This window comes from Macaca nemestrina, chromosome 2 (assembly GCF_043159975.1).
Source record: "Macaca nemestrina isolate mMacNem1 chromosome 2, mMacNem.hap1, whole genome shotgun sequence".
NCBI lineage: Eukaryota > Metazoa > Chordata > Mammalia > Primates > Cercopithecidae > Macaca > Macaca nemestrina.
In genome coordinates this window covers 203,756,064-203,775,473 of record NC_092126.1, presented here as the reverse complement: position 1 = coordinate 203,775,473, position 19,410 = coordinate 203,756,064, and the positions used below count along the sequence as shown (strand labels likewise).

General features: G+C 46.0%; 1 long non-coding RNA gene and 1 pseudogene across 1 annotated transcript in view; both read right to left on the bottom strand.

Annotated features, from left to right (window-relative positions):
• Positions 1-5,217: 5,217 nt before the first annotated feature.
• LOC105485561 (tubulin beta-8 chain-like) lies at positions 5,218-7,485 on the bottom strand (annotated as a pseudogene).
• Positions 7,486-7,655: 170 nt separating this feature from the next.
• The window catches only part of LOC139362096 (uncharacterized), a 38,840-nt gene continuing 27,085 nt past the window's right edge, over positions 7,656-19,410 (bottom strand). Inside the window, exons 4-5 of the long non-coding RNA XR_011620439.1 lie at positions 14,283-14,419; positions 7,656-8,157 (exon numbers count right to left, since the gene is read on the bottom strand). This is a non-coding gene — a long non-coding RNA (uncharacterized lncRNA). The remainder of the gene's footprint in view (positions 8,158-14,282; positions 14,420-19,410) is intronic.

The window sequence follows — 19,410 nt, the reverse complement described above, 5'->3', positions numbered from 1 at the left end:
AACCACCACCAGCAAACCGAAACAACAAAGCCCCAGAAAACAGCAAATGCTGGATGTGGAGAAGTCAGGACTCCTGCACACTGCTGGTGGGAAAGTAAGATGGCACAGCCACTGTGGAAAACAGTAATTACCATATGATCCAGTAATTCCACATCTGGGTATATACGCCAAGAAACCAAAAGTGGGAATTTGCACACCCATGTTTATAGCAGCATTCACAAGAGCCAAAGGGTAGAAAAAGCCCAAATGTCCATGTACAGATGAATGGATAAGCAAATATGATCAATACACACAATGATATATTATTCAGCCTTAAAAAGGAAAGGAATTCTAATACATGCTACAACATAAAGCTTGAAAAGATTAAAACCAAAAAATGCAAATACTCTATGCTTTCCACTTTTATAGTGTACCTAGAGCAGTTAAATTCGTAGACACAGAAAGTAGGATGTGGTTTCCAGGGGATGGGGGAAGGGAAAGGGGAGCTATTGCTCTATGGATGCAGAGTTTCACTTTGGGATGATAACACAGGTATGGAATGGATAGTGGTGATAGTTGCACAACAATGTATTTGTACTTAATGTACTTAAATTTTCTGTTGTATATATTTAAAAATTTACATGTTTCTTTGAACTGTTTCTTTAGATCCCTTGTCCATTTTTCAATTTGGCTGCTGGTCTTTTAATAATTTAGGATAGCTATATATATACACACACACACATATATATACTCACACACACACACATATATATACACACATATATATATATATATATATACACATAACCCAAATTAGCTTTTTGTCTGTTATGTATGTTGCAGATCTATTTCCCCAGTCTGTTGACTTGTGACTTTAAGGCATTTTTCTCACCTATAAAGTTTTAATTTTTATGGAGTCAAATGCATCAGTCTTCTATTCAAATACTTATTTATGGGTATGGTGTTTCAGTTTAGGATGATAAAGAAGTTGTAGATATGGATAAAGGAGATGGTTGTACAACACATTATACTGGATGCCACTCAACTGTACATTTAAACATGGTTAAAATGGTAAGTTTTATGTTGTATATATTTTACCACCAAAAAGGGCCAGGCTTAGATGTTTAGATGTTAGGGGTTTGGAGTACCTCTAACATTTATTCCCTTCCAGGGCTCTAATTCATAAAACACTCACACAAAGAAAGTAGATACTGACTTCACAAATCTCCTTACAAGTCCCACAGCAGAGGCTGTCTGGGAAAGCAGAGGTGGAAAAAGTCATATAAACTCGAGGTCAGTGTGAGACCTCCCATCCCCTGCTCTGGAATCAGATGGAGGAAGGCACGCATGCAGGCTCAGATTGAGGTCAGTGTGAGGCCTCCCATCCCCTACTCTGGAATCAGATGGAGAAAGGGATGCGTGCAGGCTGAGCTGGAGAGATGAACTGGCGTGGGCAGAACAGTCCTCCCATGACTCTAGACCTTAAGTGCTCCCACATGCTCTCAGGCACGTATCAAACCAAGAAAGCAGGCTAGGAGGGTAACACAGCTACCTGTGTACAGGGAGCTATGAAATATCTGAGCTGAGCAAGTGACGCACAAGGAGACAGAAGCAGTATGACCTTTACACGGTGACCTGGCTCAAATCATTTCAGGCTCTCATTAACCAGGCAAGCTCCACTTTCTCTCTGAGGTAGGTAAACTTGAGGGGGTAAAGTGGGAGTTGGGGAAAATGGAAAAGAAAGCCTGGCAGTATTTCTTCTAACTCTGTTATAAATAAAAAGTAACACATAAATGCCCTTTCTCAGGGCCCAAATGTTAGGTGAAAAAATGTTTGTCATCTCAGTCATGTGATGTGGACTTTAGCAGAGCAGTACACACATGGTCATTATTCCTTTTCCTCTGCATGTTGTGTACTTTCTCATTTTTATAACGTACCTGATCCACTTGTCTCATCATACTAGCTGCAAACAAGGCCACTGAATGTCACACCAGGTGGCCAGCATATCTGTGAAGGGCGGAAACTGGGGCAGCCAAACAGCTGGCAGAGGCCAGCTAGAAAGTCCCCGATGCCCACTCCATAGAGGACTCCACACTTAAAAGACAAGCAAGTGTCAGGCTGCCTCACTAGTTATCCCCCCAAATGAAAAAATAAAAGTAACCCCTCCAGGGAACATGTACATACACACAAAAGTACATGCACACAGCTACATGCAAAGGGGAAAAGTTGGGAAGGAACCAAATCCACCCCTGAACACCAGTTGCTTGTGGGGAAGGGGCAGGTGAAGCTGCCTGTCCACATTACTCACCATTTCAACCGATGAGCTTGCATCAACTTTGGCAATTTCTCATAAAAAGGCAATTTTCACTCCTTGGGTGATCACCCAGGTCCTGCAAAACTGAACCAATAATAACCACCTGCACCACTTCCCATGAGGCCAAATAATGGCTTCCCTCAAAGCTCAGCCCTCCCACCCACCTCCCAGTCCTGTCCCATGCAGGGGGCTACTGGCCTCCTGGGATACAGGGGTCCAGGCCAAACCCAACCCATAGATGGTTGGTGAAACCAGCATGTATCCAAGGGCCTTTCCCCAACCTGGGCCGTGTGCCCACTGCATAGATATGCCTGTGCTCGTTCCCCTAGGACAGAGACTCCCTTTTCTTCGGCTGGAACAAGGGATGGGGAGATTCGATGGTGTCCTGTACAGGTTGGTTTCTTCGGTTAGAATGAGGGATGGGGAGATTTGATGGTGTCCTGTATGGGTTGGATGTTAATCTGATGAGGTGCTCTTGGAGAAGCTTGCCTGAGTTTGGGGCTTTCTCAGCACGTGGTGTGTGCTGCCCCTTTGAGCTTCAGAAGTCCCAGAAGGAAAGTGTTTCTGCAACCCCCATTTACTGGTGAACAGAGGTCAGGTGGTCTGCAGCCAGCCGAGCAGTTGCTAAGTGGCCAACAGGCTGTATCTGCCTCTCGCTTGCGGAGGCCCTGCCTGGCTGCTGGGGCTGCCCTGAGACTCCCTCCTCCTCCTCCTCTTCCCTCCACAGCTCCCCCGTCTTCTATCCACAGCTGTGCTCCAGGTGGGGAACACCTGTGGGTGCACCAGGGTGCAAATACTCAGACTCCAGCATGCAGAAGAGCCACGGCTCCCTGCTGTTTCCATATCCAAGTCCAAGCTTGTCTACAGCTTCAGCAAATCCAAGCCTCCCTGAATTTCCTGCAAGACCAAACTGAGCCCTACAACACCAACTACACTGGTTAGCTGCCAGTTCCAGCCCCTGCTCCCTCCTGGGCCCCTGTCTGTACAGTTCTGGAGTCCTACAAGAATGTTGAGAATCTAAGCCAACTCTCACCCAACAAGGTAAACAACCAGGGGCCTCTGGGGGGTAGAGAACATACCCAGACAGGTTCCACTGCCTGTAGGCTTGATGTCCTTCCCCTACAACACACCATGCTTGCCAGGCTGGAAGAGGGGTTCCAGAAACTTGGGAAACCTGGGCCTGTATCTGGCATATGGAAAAGAGGCCTGGAAAAGCACCACTCCTGTCCATGAAGCCCCCAGATGGAACCAGGTAATTGGGAAGTACATGTGCACCCAGGCTGACCCCCACTCAGACCCAGGTGGGAACTGCAGCAGTGACTTGCCCCCTCTGCCACTCTGGCTGTACCACTACAGGAGGGAGGAGCATCTAGCCCCACGCGTGAGTGGAGACACTAGGTGTAGGCAGGTTCCAGTGGTTGCTGCAGCTGAACCTTCCCAACCAGGTCCATGCAAGGCCATCTCAGATGGGTGCGCACCTGGGCTGGGCAAGGACACCCCTCAGACAGTGAGAGCCACTGAGCAGGGCTGTCAGAGGCCCCTTTTCCTGCTCCGAGAACAGGTTGGGGGAGTATGGGGGACCTCTCCCCCTTCCCAGCTGCTTCCAGGAGCCACTTCTTTCGAGATGAGGCACTCTCCTGCCTGCCCGTTCCCATTTGGCTGCAATAGACCATTGCCAACATTCAGAGAACAAAAAGGGGCCTCACCTGTTTCCCTGACACGTCGAAGGCAGGTGGGTATGCCCAGGGGATGTGGGGTAGAACCTATACCTCGGCCCACCCCCAGGCTATGCTGGCTTCATCTTATCTGTGTGATGGGGGTGGGGGTAAGAATTACCAAGAGACCATCACACAGGCCGTGGACAAGTTCTACAAGAGCCAGGTAGAAAACCACCGTGCATGCTGCCCGGCCCCAGCTCACACACACATCTCTTATACGACAGCTTCCCCAAGGCAGGCTTTGAAGTCCAGGCTCCCTGAGAAGCCTAGGGAGGAGACTCTGCAGGCTAAAGGGCCTATCCCCAGATGTGCCACCCTCACCAGTCTCATCTTGACAATCTTGGGTTATTTTTGCCCTGAAGTTTTGGAGTGGGGGACAGGGAGACAGCAGACAGTACAAATTCGCCACTTTTTCAGAGAGCATCAGCCCTCCAGACTGGGCAGGTCAGACCTCCACTTGGGCGTTTTTCTCACTGGTTGCCAGTTGGGGGAAGCAGCATTGTGAGCACCTGCCCGTCTCCCCAGGTCCTGTTCAGAAACCCCATCTGTGCCTCTGGAGAGACTGCCCCGAGCACACAGGCCCAGCAACCACCATCTATGGCCCCCAGGACCTAATCCCCTTCTACATAGGGTTCAGTGCATGTGAGTATACGCTGGGTTTGATTCCTGCCCACTAGTCCCTGCCAGATATCCCACGCCCACCTCAAGAGAATGAGGCCACACAAACACACCCAGGCCGTCATGGTGATGGAGCGGCTGGGGTCCTACTTGCCCACCCTTCATTGCTGGTTCAGAGCCAGCTGCCTGACCACATTCCTACCCTGAGATGGGACTTTGGGGACATTGCCCACCAGGGTCACTGACCACTTAGGGTTCCAGAAACAGAGGGCCAGCAGGTCCCCTAGAAGTCTGAAACATGGGATAAGCCAAGGCTTGCCTTCAGAACAGGTTTTCCACCACGTGGCTGCCCAAGGCCCAGGGCATCCCCAGGTTCATGTGAAGCCTGCCTGCTATGTCCACAGCCCATGCCCAACCCTGGAGCCACTGGAATGCTTGTTCCTGGGCACGCGACAAACCCAGACAGCTTCAGCCTTGCAGGACAACCATGCAAATCTGGCAGCCGTAGCCAGAGGGCCCATAGATAGAAGTTGGAGGTGAAGCCAGATGCTATGAGAATACTTTATTCAGCAAAATCGTATACTATAAAAATGCTTTAAAATGCAGGAGAGGTGAAGACACAAATGAACAAGTGCGTAGTGACACATGGCAGTCAGAACACAGTAAAGAATCCACACTGCTTTCCGCCTTTACCTAGAAAAGGAAAGTTCTAGGCCGCCGCCTCCTCAGCATATTCCTCAAACTCCTCCTCCTCGGCTGTGGCATCCTGATACTGTTAATACTCAGAAACCAGGTCGTTCACGTTGCTCAAAGCCTCCGTAAATTCCATCTCATCCATCCCCTCGCAGGTGTACCAATGGAGGAAGGCCTTGCACCGGAACATTGCTGTAAACTGCTCTGAGACACGCTTGAAGAGCTCCTGGATGGCCGTGTTGTTCCCAATGAAGGTGGCTGACATTTTTAGCCCCCGGGGTGGGATGTCACAGACGGCTGTTTTGACATTGTGGGGGAGCCAGTCAGCGAAGTAGCTGCTGTTCTTATTTTGAATGTTGAACATTTGTTCATCCACCTCCCTCATGGGCATGCGACCCCTGAAAATGGCAGCCGCCGTTAGATAGCGGCCATGACGGGGGTCACAAGCTGCCATCATATTCCTAGCATCAAACATCTGCTGCGTAAGCTCAGCCACCGTCAGGGCCCGGTACTGCTGGCTGCCCCGGCTGGTCAGTGGGGCAAAGCCGGGCATGAAGAAATGTAGCCGGGGAAATGGAACCATGTTCACGGCCAGCTTCCGCAGGTCAGCATTCAGCTGGCCTGGGAAGCGCAGGCACGTGGTGACCCCGCTCATGGTGGCAGACACCAGGTGGTTCAGGTCACTGTAGGTGGGCGTGGGCAGTTCTAGGGTCCTGGAACAGATGTCGTATAACGCTTCGTTGTCTATACAGAAGGTCTCGTCTGCATTTTCTATGAGCTGGTGGACCGAGAGGGTGGCGTTGTAGGGCTCCACCACCGTGTCTGACACTCTGGGCGAGGGCAGGATGCTGAATGTGTTTATGATCCTGTCTGGGTACTCCTCCCGGATCTTACTGAGCAGAAGGGAACCCATCCCAGACCCCGTCCCCCCACCCAGGGAGTGGGTCAGCTGGAAACCCTGCAGGCAGTCACAGCTCTCAGCCTCCTTTCTGGCAACGTCCATCACTGACTCCATCAGCTCCGCGCCTTCTGTGTAGTGCCCCCTGGCCCAGTTGTTTCCAGCCCCACTCTGACCTGTAAGACAGTACAGCCAGTCACTCGATGGCCAGGTATACGGTCATCAGTGGTCACCATAATGCAAAAAGGGCCAAGTGTCATGTGAGGTGAGCGCAGCGTTCTCCCTACAGGTGAGCAAATGAAACCCCTCCCCCAGAGTTACAGGGCAGCAGCCTCCCCTGTTAGAAATTAAGTCAGGAGTCAAACCTGAGACGGGCTAACAGACCTCCCTGCAGGTGGCTCCTGCCCATTTTCAGGGAAGGCAGTAGCTACGGCCCCAGCTCAGCTCCCTGCAGGGAGTTCACATCAGTAGCTCTTCACCTTGAGGAGACACCTAGGCCTTCCTCCCAAAGCCCGTTTAGGAGGCAGATGGAGGGACTGGGAGGATAGGAGGGTGCTCAGGGGCCCTGGATCCACGGTTCCCATGGTGATTACCTTGGGGCACTCCTAGATTTTGAGCGGCCCTGGCTAAGAAGCCGCACCCCAGTCCTCACCCACAGCTCACCGAAGATGAAGTTGTCTGGCCTGAAGATCTGCCCGAAGGGCCCCGAGCGCACAGAGTCCAGGGTGATCGGCTCCAGATCCACCAGCACAGCGCGGGGCACGTACCTGCCACCTGAGAGGGGCGGGAGGGCATGAGCGAGGGGAGGGCCGCGTTCCCAGGAGGGCGGTGGGGAAGGTCGGGGGTCTCACCGCAGGCCTCGTTGTAGTACAGGTGATGCGCTCCAGCTGCAGGCGGCTGTCCCCGTGCTAGGTGCCCGCGGAGTCGATGGCGTGTTCATCAGAGATCACCTCCCAGAACTGCGAGACGGGAGGGGCCGGACAGGCCAAGGCTGAGCCACGGAGGCGCCCCAGCTCCTCTCCCACCCCCACCATCATCCGCACCCCCATCCCTAGGCCGCCGTGTCCCTGGGTCCACCCCGGCCGCCTCGCCAGCCGCCCAGTCCCACCGCGACCCCGGCAGGGACCCGCCCCCGCCCCCGCCACTGCCAACACCTTCCCTGGCCACCCGCAGGCCCGAGCTGGGCCCTCAGAGCCCCGGCTGCCAACCTTGGCGCCGATCTGGTTCCCGCACTGCCCGGCCTGCGTGAGCACGATCTCCCGCATGGCTAAGGCGGGATCAGGGCGGCAGGAGAAACGCGAGGAGGAAGAGCAGACGCGCAGTGACCCAGCCCGCCCTCCGCCAACGCTGAAATAGCCCCGCGCCCACCTCCCCCAGCCTCGCATCGGGCTCCCAGAATAAGCAACAGCTTGACTTCCACACAGGTGTACCCACCTGTGCATCCCTTGGCGTTGAACGTCTGTTGGAGAGCTCAGGTGTCCCTGCTGTGGTCCTTTCCACGTTGGGGAAAGCTGGTCAGCTGGAGAACTTCCTCCCAGGTCTTTACTAAGACTCTATTTCTAGCTGACCTGAAACTGAATTTTCCTCCCATGTGGGAGGGGAAGACTCTTGTTTCCATACTCACAGAGTGCCTTGCACCTGTCCTAGATTGATGACATATTTTTGTAATTGATGAGTCCTTTCCTCTTTTAGGAGATCTGTGGTTAGGAGAGGCCTTCCGTATGTTAACTCTACAGGACTTCATTATAAGTTTGACTTTGGAGCAGTTCAAACCCACAGTAAGCTATGGGTGTTAGAGATAGTCAGGCCTCTGATTTAGCTAGAGTCTTCTTTAGAGTAGGATTAGCCTGTTCACCTTTCCAGAGGACCACGGTCTCCACGCAGAGTGAAGGTAATATTGGATTCTTCAAGCGAGGATAGGTGTTGGGATACACCTGCTGTGAAAGATGAGCCCTTGTCACTTTGCAGGCTTTTAGATGACCCAAACTGAGGAGTTATTTCTTCTGGTAAACATTTTTCAGATGGGGTGGGGAATGCCTCGATCTAACCAGTGAAGGTATCAGTAAGCATTAGCAAATATTTGAATCTCCTGCAGAAAGGTATCTGAGTAAATTAGAGTTGCCAGTTCTCATCTGGATACGTTCCTCAATTTTGGACAGGTTTAACTGGAGGAGGAGAAAATTGCTGGCTGTTTGGGTCATGTCAGGCACAGAGCTCTCAGTGCTGAGACACTTATGCTCTCAGTGCTTAAGACACTTTTATCTTGAAAAGATTTACTGCTATAAACAAATGAGACATTAACAGAAACAAAGAATCCCTTCTAGGGTGAAAAGAATCATGAAAGTGCTGAATTATATTCCTATGATTGGTACTTGGCATTAGTAATTTATTACCATTCTTCAGCCAGCCAGAGGGGCCCTGGACAATAATGCAATCCCTGGCCCATTTTTGTTCTTCAGAGTATTCTGGCCCAGTTCTATGCATGCTGACCAGCATGCCCATAAGCTTCATTGGCCCTCTCAGTGCAGGGGCCTTGGCTGTGGCATCTACAAGGGCATTTCCTTTTACATGGTCGGTCTCTCTTTTGATGTCCTCTGCAATTACTTAGAGTCACTTTTTGGCAGCAAAGCAGCATTCTAACAAGCTCAAAATCTGAATGATGTTGTATGGAAAAGCCCTTGGGGGTCAGGAGTCCCTACCCATTCCAAACTGCAGCATAAGCATGAAGCACTAAAAAATCATACTTGGAATCAGTGTAAATGTTAACTTTTAAATCTTTTCCTAACTGCAGGGGCCTGGTAAGTTCAATTAACTCACCTTTTTGAGCTGAGGTAGAGGCCAGCAAGGCTTGTGCCTTGACTCTCTTGTGCTGACTAATAATGGTATATCTAGCCCTCCTGTTTTCCTGATGCATAAAACAACTTGCATCTGTTAACCACTCTTCCTTGGGATGGTCAAGGGATTCATCTCTCTTAAGTCTGGCCTCCTAAATAAATTTGTTTCATAACCTGTGACATGCTTTGGCTGTGTCCCCAGTCGAATCTTATCTTGAACTGTAGCTCCCATCATTCCCATATATCGTGGGAGGGACCCAGTGGGAGGTAATCAAATCGGGGGATGGGTCTTTCCCATGCTGTTCTTGTGACAGTGAATAAGCCTCGTGAGATCGGAGGTTTATTTATTTATTTATTTTTGAGACGTAGTCTTGCTCCATTACTCAGGCTGGAGTGCGGTAGCATGATCTCGGCTCACTGCAACCTCTGACTCCTGGGTTCAAGCGATTCTCCTGTCTCAGCCTCCTGAGTAGCTGGGATTACAGGCGCCCACCATCATGCCTGTCTAATTTTTGTACTTTTAGTATAGACCGGGTTTCACCATGCTGGCCTCGATCTCCTCACCTCAGTTCATCCACTGCCTTGGCCTCCCAAAGTGCTGGGATTACAGCTGATGGTTTATAAAGGGGAGTTTCCCTACACAAGCTCTTTTGCCTGCTGCCGTGTAAGAGATGTGACTTTGCTCCTCATTTGCCTTCTGCCATGAGTGTGAGGCCTCCCCGACCATGTGCAACTGTGAGTCAATTAAACCTCTTTTCTTTATAAATTACCCAGCCTCAGATATGTCTTTATTAGCAGCATGAGAACAGACTAATACAGCCTATATGCCAGGAAGGCTGGGAGCACCTGTGGACTCTTGCAGGTAAGTAGCTGGGTTTATGGTTTGGCAGGCTTTAAGGGTTATGTCTGGAGTGTCTAGCAATAAGACATGATACTTTCATAAGTATTCTCCTATTATCCACTGGTGCCCTTTAGCTTCTAGGACCACCTTCCTTTGGTGTGGGGTCAAAAACCTGTAGGTGCTGTTCTAATGTTAGTTTATTAGCTTTGCCTACTAGAAAAGTAGTAGCAGCAATAGCTCTAAGACCTCAAGGCCACCACCTCATCTATCTGCTTAGAAAATTAGACTACTGGCCTTGGAATGTCCCCCAGTTTTGGGACAAGATTACTCAAGGCCTATGCCTTGCTTTTTGGCCACATAAAGAAAAAAATGGTTCATCCAACTTCAGGACTCCCACGGCTGCAGCAGAGCACAATTTCTCCTTGAGAGTATTGAAGGTTTGCTTGCAGTTCTAATTACATTCTAGGAGCTCTAAATCTTTCCCTTTAGTGTATCATATAAAGGCTTGGCTACATGTCCAAATCTGGGCACCCATAAGCAGCAGTACCCAGACATCTCCTAAAAAAGCCCACAGTCATTTGTTGGACTGGGACCCTTGCATGACTAAAATAACTTTTTTTTAATGTTCTAGGGATGTTGATCAGTTCCAGAGGCTAAGAAAGATTCCAAATATTTAAGTCTTTGAGTCAAAATCTGACCCCTGTATGGTGATACCCTGTATCTGCTAGTTCCCAGGAAATTTACCAATTTAACAGTATTATTATTTGAGTCTTCTTTAGTTGGGCTATCAATGAGCAAGTAGCCTACATACTGAATAATTGCATCCCTTTCCAATTGTAGATTCCTTAGTCCTTAGCTAGAGTATTTTCAAATATGTGGAGGCTATCCCAGAACCCTTCAGAGATGACTGTCCAGGTTAGTTTTGAGGCTGAATGCATATCTGGATCATACCATTCAAAGGGAAACATATTGTGAATCTGGGTGCATTGAGATGCAGAAAAATGCATCGTTCAGATTTAAGAATGTAAACCAGCTTGCCTCCCCTGGGACTTGGTAAGTATTGGGGAAAATGAGGTGTATGGAGACAACTGCATTTATTAATGCTCTAAGGTTTCTGACAAATTTGTACTTGCTATTAGGCTTTTCATCTGGTGACATGTGAGTACTGTAAGGAGACTCTCATGGCCTTAGTAACTCATGCCATTAGGCTTTTCATCTGGTGACGTGCGAGTACTGTAAGGAGACTCTCATGGCCTTCGTAACTCATGCCATTAGGCTTTTCATCTGGTGACATGTGAGTACTGTAAGGAGCTCTCATGGCCTTCGTAACTCATGCCATTAGGCTTTTCATCTGGTGACATGTGAGTACTGTAAGGAGCTCTCATGGCCTTCATAACTCATGCCATTAGGCTTTTCATCTGGTGACATGTGAGTACTGTAAGGAGCTCTCATGGCCTTCGTAACTCATGCCATTAGGCTTTTCACCTGGTGATGTGCAAGTACTTTAAGGAGACTCTCATGGCCTTAGTAACTCATGCCATTAGGCTTTTCATCTGGTGACATGTGAGTACTGTAAGGAGCTCTCACGGCCTTAGTAACTCCTACGGCAAGAATTTGGCAATAAGGGGTTGAATTTCCCCTCATGCTTCTTGCCTTAAAATGTACTGTCTCTTCTGAGGGCAAAGAGCACTAGGCTGAAGTTGGATTCAAATAGGGGAGGTGTGTAGTGCGTTTCCCAGAGCCTGTGTGGCCCAAACCTCAAGATTTACTTGAGACAACACCTCAGGTGGTAAATGTGACAGCTCATTCTTAACTTCTTTTTTTCCCCTGATGGGTCAGGAACAAAAGTAACACTTCCTATGCTTTATGATCTGTGAAGATGACCATGACTTGTTCTCCTGAGTCAATAAACCTCTCCCCAGTAAGAGGTCAGGCATTCAGACAGTACTAAAAAGGCAGGTGAGAAACCCAGAGGCCCTGGAGGACAACTTAGAAGATATGAAAAGCAGTGTTTTTGGGCTTGTCCATCATGAGAAGACAGGAGCACATTGTAATGGATCAGGACAGAGTCATCTGCTGCCATACCTAATAAGAAGTTAATGCTCCTACTTGCCACTTCAAGAGTCAACTGAGGCTCCTCCATCTCTCAAAAGCTAATAGTCCAGTGGGAGTGGAGGTAGGAAGTATCAGGCCCTACCACTTTTGAGTCTGCTGGGCTCTGATGATGTCTCCCTTGGAAGCACAGTGCATTTCCTTCGGCAGTGGCTGACCTTCTTACAGAAGGCACATTGATTGATATCCAAGGCACAGTGGCCCAGAGGCACAGACTGGGACTTTTACCTTCTCACTTCCTCTGCGAGGGCCAGGGGTTAAGGGCTGCCTCTGAAGTGGTGGAGAGCACAAGGCTGCAGCTAGAAGCTGGGCCTCTTGGGAGATTTGCTGTGTTTTCTCTGCCCTATTCCTGTGATGGAAAACTGCAAAATCCAAGTCTAAAATCTGATCCATGGGAGTCTGGAAGCCTAAGGCTGCTTTTGGCGGCTTCCTGCAAATATCAGAAGCAGACTGGGCTATAAAATAAACTAGCAATGCCTGTCCCTTCTTGGAATGAGGGTCAGTGTTAGTGTATTTCCTCAAAGTCTAAATTATTCACGCTAGTAATAAGGCTAGGTTTTCATCTTTTCCCTGAGTAATTTTCCAGACTTTATAAAAATCAAAAAGCTTTATCACACTTTTTTTGATTCCTTCAAGTAGTCAAATGATCATAATTTTTTCTCTCTATATCCCACTTTCTTCCTAATTTGTTTCTCTTTTCTAGATTCTAGTTCTCTTTTGGGTCCTGGTCAGGCACTGCTGTGCCTCCTACTTGATAGGTGTCATGTCCCTGGTTGCAGGCTGCCACCCAGTTAGCATGTGCTCTAGCCACTCCTGTAATACACTGCTTTTCTACCATGCAGCAGGTGAACATAAATATATGCAAATCTTGCCTGCTTAACTTTGTCTATGCATTTTCCCGGAACCTCTGAACACTGTTTTAGTTTTTCCTTGCATATGGCTAATTCAGACATAGAAAATGGTGCATATACCTATATAGTGTCCTTACTATCATCTGTCACTTCACAGAGAGGGCAAAAGTTCAACTTTACCAGCTGATAAGAGGCCCCACTGCATGTTGTTCTGGTGAAGCTCAGGTGTTTCAAGCGTGGGGTATGTATGTAAGACAGGACTCGAAGGGCAGGGAGAAGATGATGACTGAACACTAGATAACCCTGGAAAACTAGAAAGAATTAATAACATGTTGCATACCTCACCAGAACTGGAAGGAGTCTGGCTGTGTTCTTATGGGGTGCTTGGACTGGCAGGGGAGAGTTCAGCCCCAGCTAAGAAAAGCTTAAGAGGCACTTGCATTAGAAGGGTAATCAATTATTTGCTGTCCCTATTTTGTCTTTTCCTCCATCAAACATATAGGGGCCCATTTTAATTTTTTATCCTGACCAAGAATCAGAGAAGTCTGTATATAATGTACTTCCTCCCACTTAGTTTCTCTTCTATAAAACAAATTAAGCTGCAAAACAAGGAGTCAGATCGAACAGGGGAAATGGGAAGGCTGTGACTTGTATGTTGTAATGTATGAGTCCATTTTCGCACTGCTATGACAAAACTGACAAAACTCTCTCAGGAAAAAAGTGACGTGCTGGGTTTAGAAAGACGGGTCCAGCTGCCCTACACCAGCTCATCAAAGATGACCTTATGGTTAAGAAATGAGAGAAAAGTGTTAAGAAAAAGTCTCATGTTCTTCATCTTGAGGCCAATCATTTGCAGGGGATTGTCATAAAAGAGGCTATCACTAAACAGGCAGATCTGATCCTATCATGTAGGGCTGTGAAATGCCACATTTCAACTTCTAGTCATAATGATGGAGAGATTATTGCTGATTTTTTCTGATAATTAAGGTACAAAAATACTAGGTTCCAAGACATCTCTTTTTTCAGTGTCACTGGGAGCAGTGGCAAATTAAATAAGCAATCAGCTAAAAGACAGAGGATTGTTGAGGAAAGTAAAAGCTTAACTGTTTGGGGCCTCTTTCCTGGGGCAGCATATAGGCTACCACAAAACAGAAGTGGTGAGCATAAAGTTGACAAGATGCAGAGCACTCAGGTGAGGGACAGAGAGCACTAGGTGGACAGTCCAAAAAGAGAAAGTGGCAAACATCTTGTTTAGCCAAACCCATTCTTCTCAATAAACCCCAGGGCATCTAACCTTGTGGGCTTGGCCTCTAATCTGAGGATGACACTCCCAGCTCTCTAACGTTTTGGGCTGAGTCTCTCACCCTAACATTATACCCTATAGTCTCTCACTGAAGTAATAGTGGATAATCACTCTTGCCCACCTGAATGGCTTCACGACTCCAAAAGACAGCCCACTTGCCAGCCGATTGATTCTGTGTGGATTGTTTTCCTTGGAGTGGGGGTCTTTTCTTGGTGTCCCTTCATGGTGTTGCTGAAAGATGTTGCTAGAAAAAGGGTCCTGATACAGACCACAAAGTAGGATTCTTAGATCTTGTGCAGGAAAAAATTTCAGGTGAGTCAGAGAGCACAGTGAAGGGAGCAAGTTTATTAGAAATTACTCCATTACAGGGTTGGGCACCCTCAGAAAACAAGAGCAGGAATGCATTATCTTTTGTTAGTATCTCTACTTATAAGTAACTATAAAGAGAAAGAGCTATAATTAAAAGTGGAAGGTGCAGAGGTACTCACTAAAATCAGGGGCTATTCATTTTAACAATGACCATTAACCCGTTGATCTAAGCTAGCTCATTAATATTATCTTTAAGAAAAAATGCTGTACTCCTAGGACATTTATACATTTTTCAAGCTTGGTGGAAAATGCCTTGTATGGCCATAAATATTCTGCAATTGTAATTTGTGACTAGCTAAAAATGTGGCTATTTTCAGACCATAAGTATTAACTTTCTAGATGCCTTGTGAGTACCTAGCTACTCATATTAAGATAGAATATTCTAGTCATGTTTCTTAAACTAGAAGCTTGGTAACCATGAGTTCCTCTAACACAGCAAGTCTACTCCCTCAAGGATAGAAGATATTTCTCAGCAATTTTGTCCATTTTGTTTGATGGCATTTGGTATGTTTTCCAAAATGGCAGAAAAGAGTGAAATTAGTCCTCAAAGATTTCTCAGGATTGGATATAAAGTAAACAAAATGATTATAGTTAATATGCAAGTTGATACAGTTGATATTCAAAAGACATTTTGTTTGAAACACAATTATATTTTTATTTTTATTTATTATTATTATTATTTTGAGACAGAGTTTTTCTCTGTTGCCCAGGCCAGAATGCAGTGCACCATCTCGGCTCACTGAAACCTCCACCTCCTGGGTTCAAGTGATTATCCTGCCTCAGCCTCCTAAGTAGCTCCCATTACAGGCATGCATCACCACACCTAGCTAATTTTTGTATCTTTAGTAGATACGGGGTTTCACTCGGTGGTCCTGGTTACTCTCAAACCCCTGACAAGTGATCTGCCCACCTTTGCCTCCCAAATTGCTGGGATTACAGGCATGAGCCACTGCTCCCAGCCATAATTAAGTTTTTAAATAATTCTAACTGATTTCCTGCTGTTGAGCAGGGAGCTGAGCAAATTCAACAAATCTTAGGCATAAAGTAGGAGAAGACTGAGGACAAACTCTCTAACACATGTGATTACATTAATTACAATTGAAACCAAATCAAATTTTAAAAGGCTGTACCTCTTAGTTTCAAGATGTTTCCCATCATTTTGAAATGTGGTATTATTCAGTGGAAAAGAAAAATAATGTTTATCTCCAGAGTAAAGAACAGCGTTCCCTGCAGGGGTTGATTAAGAGCTATGACTCAGGATTAAAAATTCTTCTTTTTTCCACTTATAAACTAAAAATTAATTTCTAAGCCCCTATTGACTAAATGGACCCCTCTTCTTGGATAAGGACATTCCAAAGTTAACCTGAAAATCTAGTTCAAGCCATGGGTCTAACATGCCTCATTATACTCTCCCCCCCCCCACTTGGTTTCAATGTTAATTTTAATTTTTATTTTTTTGTGGGTACATAGTTGGTGTATATATTTATGGGGATATATGACATACTTTGATACAGGGATGCAGTGAGTAATACATAATAAAAAATAGGGTATCCATCCCCTTAAGCACTTATAGCTTGTGTTATAAACAATTCAATTATACTCTTTTAGTTTTTATAAAATGTATAGTTACATTATTTTTGACTATAATCACCCTGTTGTGCTATCAAATACTGTCATTCATTCTTTCTAACAATTATTTGTACTCATTTAGCATCCCCACTATCCCCCTGTTCCCCCATTGCCCTTCCCAGCCTCTGGTAACCACCCTTATACTCTCTATCTCTATGACATCAATTGTTTCAAATTTTAGCACCCACAAATAAGTGAGAAGATGTGATATTTGTCTTTCTGTGCCCGACTTATTTCACTTAACATAAAGACTTTCAGTTCCATTTATGTTATTGCAAATGACAGACTCTCATTCTTTCTTATAGCTGAATAGTACTCCATTGTGTATATGTACCATATTTTCTCTATCAACAGTCATCTATTGATGGACATTTAGGTCTCTTTCAAATCTTGGCTATTACCAGCATTTGTTTCTGACTGACTTCTGGATAAAAGCCCCCTTAACTGGGGTGAAATGATATCTCATTTTGGGTTTGATTTGCCTTTCTATGATGATCAGTAATGTGGAGCACTTTTTCATTTGCCTGCTTGCCCTTTATATGTCTTCTTTTCATAAATGTCTATTTAAATTTTTTGTTCACTCTTTAATTAGATTACTATATTTTTTTCTATACAATTTGTTGAACTCAATATATTGTAGTGTATTAGTCTGTTTCTGCACTGCTATAAAAAAAGAGGCTAAAAGATGAAAGCCTAAAAGAAAGGGGCCACAGGACCCATGCAAGTCTGAAACCCAGAAGGGGAGCTGTTGAACTGTAAGGCTTCAAAATAATTATTTTTGACTCTATGTCCCATTTCCAGGGTACACAAATGCCTTGGGAAGTTTTGACCTTGTGGCTTGACATGGTTCAGCCCCCACAGCTGCTCTCATGGGCTGGTATTTTGTGCCTGTGGCTTTTCCAAGTGCAAGGTGCAAGCTGTAGCTAGATCTATCACTCTGGGGTCTGGAGGACAGTGATCCTCTCCTCACAGATCTACTAGGCCATGCCCCAGTGGGGAGCCTGCATGGGGACTGTAACCCCACATTTCTTCTCTGCCTTGTTTTAGTAGAGGTTCTCCATGAGGGCTCCACCCCTGCAACATGCTTCTTCCTGCACACCCTGGCTTTTTCATACATCCTTTGAAATAAAGGTGGAGGCTACCACGTCTCAACTTTTGCATTTTGTACACCCACAGGCCTAACACCACATGAAAGCTACCAAAGCTTATGACTTGCTCCCTCTGAAGCAGTGACTATAGTTGTAATTGGGCCAATTTGAACTACACCTGGAGCTGAAGCAGTGGCCAGGATGCAGGGAGCCATATTCTGAGGCTACCCAAGGCAGCAGGTCCTGGGTCTAATCCCAGAAACTATTCTCTTCTTTTAGGCTTCAGGGCTTGTGATGGAGGGCTGCCTTTTAGATTTCTAAAATGCCTTCAATTCCTCTTTCCTATTGTCTTGGCTATCAACACTTGCTTTTTTTTTTTAGTTTATACAAGTATCTCTAACAAGTGGTTGCTCCACAGCCTGCTTGAGTTCCTCTTTCATAAAAGCTTTTTATTTTTCTGCCACATGATTAGGCTGCAAAGCTCTCAAGCTTTTACACTGTGCTTCCCTCATAAGTGTAAGTTACAACTTACTTTTTTTTTTTTGCTCCCACATGTGAGCTTAGGTTGTTAGAAACAGCCAGGCCACATCTTGAATGCTTTGCTGCCTAGACATTTTTCCAACAGCAACCCTAAATCATCACTTTCAAATTCAAACTTCTATATATCCCTAGGGCACGACAAATTCAGCCAACCACTTTGCTAAGTGGTTGACCTTTGCAAAGGTCAAAGCAACATGCATGACCTTTGCTTCAGTCCTAATAAGTTTCTAATTTTCATCTTAGACCTCCTCAGCCCAGCCTTCACTGTCCAGATCACTATCAGCACTTTTGTCACAGCCATTCAACCAGTCTCTAAGAACATCTCAACTTTCCCTCATTTTTCTATCTTCTTCTGAGTCCTACAAACTCTTCCAATCTCTGCCTGTTTACCCAATTACAAAGCTGATTCCACATTTCAGGTATTCTTACAACAATTTTCCACTCCTTGGTGCCAGTTTTCTGTATTAATCTATTTTTGCATCACTATAAATACCTGACACTGGATAATTTATTTATTTATTTATTTTTTAAATTATTTTTTATTATTATACTTTAAGTTCTAGGGTACATGTGCATAACGTGCAGGTTTGTTACATATGTATACTTGTGCCCTGTTGCTGTGCTGCACCCATCAACTCGTCAGCACCCATCAACTCGTCATTTACATCAGGTATAACTCCCAATGCAATCCCTCCCCCCTCCCCCCTCCCCATGATAGGCCCCGGTGTGTGATGTTCCCCTTCCCGAGTCCAAGTGATCTCATTGTTCAGTTCCCACCTATGAGTGAGAACATGCGGTGTTTGGTTTTCTGTTCTTGTGATAGTTTGCTAAGAATGATGGTTTCCAGCTACATCCATGTCCCTACAAAGGACACAAACTCATCCTTTTTTATGGCTGCATAGTATTCCATGGTGTATATGTGCCACATTTTCTTAATCCAGTCTGTCACTGATGGACATTTGGGTTGATTCCAAGTCTTTGCTATTGTGAATAGTGCCACAATAAACATACGTGTGCATGTGTCTTTATAGCAGCATGATTTATAATCCTTTGGGTATATACCCAGTAATGGGATGGCTGAGTCATATGGTACTAATAGTTCTAGATCCTTGAGGAATCGCCATACTGTTTTCCATAATGGTTGAACTAGTTTACAATCCCACCAACAGTGTAAAAGTGTTCCTATTTCTCCACATCCTCTCCAGCACCTGTTGTTTCCTGACTTTTGAATGATTGTCATTCTAACTGGTGTGAGATGGTATTTCATTGTGGTTTTGATTTGCATTTCTCTGATGGCCAGTGATGATGAGCATTTTTTCATGTGTCTGTTGGCTGTATGAATGTCTTCTTTTGAGAAATGTCTGTTCATATCCTTTGCCCACTTTTTGATGGGGTTTTTTTTTTTTTTTTGTAAATTTGTTTGAGTTCTTTGTAGGTTCTGGATATCAGCCCTTTGTCAGATGAGTAGATTGCAAAAATTTTCTCCCATTCTGTAGGTTGCCTGTTCACTCTGATGGTAGTTTCTTTTGCTGTGCAGAAGCTCTTTAGTTTAATGAGATCCCATTTGTCAATTTTGGCTTTTGCTGCCGTTGCTTTTGGTGTTTTAGACATGAAGTCTTTGCC